This window comes from Penaeus chinensis, chromosome 16 (genome assembly GCF_019202785.1).
Source record: "Penaeus chinensis breed Huanghai No. 1 chromosome 16, ASM1920278v2, whole genome shotgun sequence".
Lineage (NCBI taxonomy): Eukaryota > Metazoa > Arthropoda > Malacostraca > Decapoda > Penaeidae > Penaeus > Penaeus chinensis.
Window position 1 is genome coordinate 10818966 of NC_061834.1, and position 5000 is coordinate 10823965.

Genomic DNA, 5000 nt, shown 5'->3' on the forward strand with positions numbered 1-5000 from the left:
GCTGGCGGGGACTTTTGTGTGTGGGGGGGGGGGGAGGTGGGCTGCCTGTTTTTTTTTTTTTACTATTTGTTTTCCTGTCCTTTGGATAGTAAGCGCATAGTGGAGAGTTTGCATTATGCTCTTGTCGGCAATTCACGCATTTACGAGGGACATTTTTACCTTCGGAAATCTTTTCTGCACATTCTGAACTTCCGTGTGGAAGAGCGCAGTATCGGCATCGCGGTGCGTCTCGTGGACAAGCACGTGTTCCGTGGCCCCACTTTGAACAATTTGAGCAAAACGGGGTCAGGGATTTAAAGACGGCACACCTAAAGGGTGCCATGCCCTCAGCCATTTTGATACTTTTGGGGATTGCCTCCCCCTCATAGGTTATGATGACTCTCTGGGTCATCATTCCATTCGTCTTCATGCGCCTCGCATGAATGATACGTTCATTGAATGCGGTCATTTCTTCTGTTTCGATATCCCTTGGGACATCGAACACAATGATGTTAGTGCATTTTCCTTTTCCAAATACTTTGACTTTCTCGAGCACCTCGCCACATACACCGCTAGATGTTATATGAGCAAGAATTTGTTCGTTCTTGCATCTAACATAAACGTTGTTTCGTCCGATTTTCAGCTCCAGGGATCCGTATGTCTTATTATACGGGTCCATTAGAGAGAGAGAGAGAGAGAGAGAGAGAGAGAGAGAGAGAGAGAGAGAGAGAGAGAGAGAGAGAGAGAGAGGATTAGAGAAGTAGATAAGTAAATAGATAGAGAGAGAGAGAGAGAGAGAGAGAGAGAGAGAGAGAGAGAGAGAGAGAGAGAGAGAGAGAGAGAGGATTAGAGAGAGAGAGAGAGGATTAGAGAAGTAGATAAGTAAATAGATAGAGAGAGAGAGAGAGAGAGAGAGAGAGAGAGAGAGAGAGAGAGAGAGAGAGAGAGAGAGGGGAGGATTAGAGAAGTAGATAAGTAAATAGATAGATAGATAGATAGATAGAGAGAGAGAGAGAGAGAGAGAGAGAGAGAGAGAGAGAGAGGGAGAGAGGAGGATTAGAGAAGTAGATAAGTAAATAGATAGAGAGAGAGAGAGAGAGAGAGAGAGAGAGAGGAGGATTAGAGAAGTAGATAAGTAAATAGATAGATAGATAGAGATGTGGGTTGTGAAATGAAGTGAGTTATGACAATGAAGTGAGTTGTGGGTGCCACGTTGTGATGCCAGTCTATACGTATTGTGATGACATTATTATCGTACGTAGTTAGTGATAATTATGTGATTATATATTATACTCTTCCTTTTGTGTGATATGTTCTACCATGTGAAATATAGAACATTATGTTTAGTTTATATTATATGTAGCATATCACCTATATGAAAGAGTGAGAATCTCTGTATGTTATAGAGTACAACATTTTAGTTTGTCTCTGTAGTCACACGTCTGGCAGTAGACAGTCGCAGACGGAGCCTGGCGTGTGGGGCAGAGGAACAGGAAGAGTTCCGTATTTATTTTGTCAGAGCTGATCTCCAATGAACCTACTTTAGATTTCTTCGGTGTTTTCTTCACCCTCAAGCATCATGGAGAAACACCAAGCAAACGTAGAAGACGAACATGGCGCAGTGATCCAGCAAATTCAGTTCTGACGCCTGTTATTGTTGCCTGCCCCAGGCCTCCGCGACCTCATGGCCTGTCGCCGGCCCCGCGCCTCGTCCACCCTCGTGCTAGGTCAGCAATCAACCCACTCGGCAGTGTACTTCATTTGCAGTGGTGTGGTGCTATAGTGTAGTGATGTGTATTGTGCAGTGCCTATAGTGTTCGTGCAGTGTTTAGTGTGCTCAGGGGACATTATTTGTTGCATAAGGGAGCCGGACCGAAGCATATTAAGGTTTTGTAGGAGCGAGGTATATTCCTGCGCTCTCTACGACGCTTCGTGAGCGATTGATCTCTCGCGCTCGTGGCTCGCCTGCCCGCACGTGTCCGCCGTGACGTCACCGCATTGGCACCGCGCACAGTGCCACAACACTCGCTGCCTCGCTCTACTTTTACGTATTTTCACCGGATTTTCGGCGATTTTGCTGTATAATCTTGACACCCTTACCACGTTACAATGGGTAAAGGGAAGAAAAAAGAAGATACCAGTAAGAGCGACCCTGAGAAGCCTGACTCCAGCCTTGAAGAGTCCGCAGGAGCCAGTGCCAGCACCCCACCTCCCACAGATGTTGCTACATTGCTGCAGTGGATACTTCAGAGGGACGAAGCCCGCCGGAAGGAAGAAGAAGCCCGCCGGAAAGAGGACGAGGAAAAGCGTTATCGACGAGAGGAAGAAGCCCGCTGGAAAGAGGAAGAAGCTCGCCGGAAGGAGGAAGAAGCCCGCCGGAAGGAGGATGAAGCTCGCCGGAAGGAGGAAGAAGCCCGCCGGAAGGAGGAAGAAGCCCGCCGGAAGGAGGAAGAAGCCCGCCGGAAGGAGGAAGACGCACGCAGGAACGAGGAGTCTGCTCGTTTTCAGGAGCTGATCCTTCGCCTCACCCCCCAGCAACCTGCGAGTTCGCCAGTGAGCAGTTCTGCCGCGTCCACTGCTTCTCATACTCCGCCGACCCCGAAGGCAACAATACAGCCTCCGAAAGCATTAACAGCAGATGCGAGTCCCCAACAGTTTCGAGAATGGAAGCGCGAATGGTCCGATTATGCTGTGATGGTGGATCTCCTCAACCTGCCGTTATCAAAGCAGCATATACAGCTACGCATGTGCCTTACCTCTGAGATGCGACGGGTGCTGGAGCACAAGTTGGACGTGCCCGCAGACCCAACATGCTCAGTGGACGATGTCTTGACAAAGCTCGAAACGCACATCAAAAATGCAAGTAATGAGGCACTGCGTCGGAAGGCCTTCTCCGAGTGCAAGCAAGCAGACGGCGAGAGCTTCGATGACTTTTGGATACGGCTGAAAATCTTGTCACAGGAGATAGACCTTTGCAAGGCACAGGACCAAGCATGCTGTGAGCAGTGGAAGAAACACGGCATTCTAATGGGTATACGAGATGAGGAACTTACCCAGAAGCTCATTGAAATGGACCGCTCAGTGACGTTGCAGGATGTTTTGGAGAAATGCAGGTCTCATGAATCGTCAAAGACTGCATCATCTGCTTTGAAGGACACAGTTTCTTCACGTGCTGTTTCTCAATATAAAAGAGAGAAAAAGGCTGCCCTGAAGCAGAAGTCCAAGATGAGGCCTGGCTCACCTCTGCCGAATAAGGCCTGCAACTGCTGTGGTCGTCAACATGAGAAAGGTTTGTGCAGGGCCACCACTTCCACATGTCGTGCTTGTGGTAAGAAAGGCCACTGGGCTACTGCTTCAAAGTGTCCTGCCAGGAATGCCAAATGCAAGGTGTGCAACCGGCAGGGACACTATGATAAATGCTGCCCAAAGCAACGGAAGGCTAAGACAAAAGAAGAGGACACCAATCATGAATTGAAGGTAGTAAGTTCAGTATCCCCTTCAGTGTCATTTGCCAGGAGTGTTACCTCTACTGCACGACCGAAACCTCAGCCTTCCCCTAAAGTCCGCGTGTCAATTCGGCATAGTAGTCTCGGCCTCTCAAAGGAAGACTTAGCACCACCGGCAGAGACAGTATACTACAATGCGGACGGGTCCCAGATGCCACCAGCGGCTGGGTCTTTTCGTGGAATCATCACCTATGGCAACCGTTCGACTACATGTTGGATTGATGTTCAGCCTTCGCTGACAACCCCGCTGCTCTCTTGGACTGCTTGCAAGGAATTAGGGATTGTTCCGGACTATTTCCCAAGGCAGATATCGGATGTGCACATTGTCAATCGAGTCCATGGGCTGGGCAATACACCAATGTCGAACCCTCCTCAGTTGCTGACTTTACCGTTGAACCAGCTGAAGTCACCTGAAGAAGCAAGGAAGTACTTCCTGCATCAGTATGCAGATGTGTTGGTGAAGAAGGACGACTTGCAGTCTGGGCCACTCAAGACGATGGTAGGCCCTCCCATGAGAAGTCATCTGCGGGAGAATGCCACGCCCTTCGCGATCCACACCCCCAGAATGATTCCTTTGGCTTTTCAGGAACCAACAAGAAAGGAGCTTGAGTCATTAGTGACCCAAGGCATCTTAAAGCCAGTGGAGGATGAACCATCAGAATGGTGTCATCCAATGGTTGTTGTTCCCAAAGCAAATGGTGGTGTTCGTATTACCACTGATCTATCAAAGCTCAATAGGCAAGTCTCTCGCCCTGCCCACCCTTCTCCGACGCCATTTACAGCCATCAGAAGTATCAGTCCGCAGTCAAAGTTCTTCACAACTGTGGATGCTCTTTGTGGTTATTGGCAACTACCCCTGCACGAGGATGATCAACACCTGACGACATTTATCACTCCTTATGGACGTTTCAGATACTGTCGTGGTCCCATGGGTTTTGCAGCAACAGGAGACGCCTTTTGTCTACGAGGTGACAGGGCACTTCAGGGAGTAACAAACTGCATTAAGGTTGTGGACGACATTCTCCTACATGGTGAGGACTACCTCTCACACCTTCAACGTGTAAACGAAGTCCTGTCAAGGTGTCGACAGCACGGGATAACGCTTAATGCAGAGAAGTTCATTGTGGCTGCATCTGAAGCCAGCTTCTGTGGGTACAAACTATCACATAATGGTATTGAAGCAGACCCAGAGAAGGTAAAAGCCATTGCAGAGTTTCCTACCCCTGCAAATCTGACTGATCTTCGGTCGTTTATGGGCTTGGTAAATCAACTGGCAGAGTTTACGCCTAAGATTTCGACTGCAGCAGCCCCACTCCGCCCATTGATGAGCCCAAAGAGAGCTTTTACTTGGACAGCAGACCACACCAAAGCTTTCAATGACACTAAACAAGCTTTGTCAGGGCCCCCCATACTTGCGACGTTTGATCCAACCCTTCCCACCATTCTGCAGACCGACGCCTCCAGACTCTACGGCCTTGGCTATGTGTTGTTGCAGGACCACGGTGCTGGAAGATA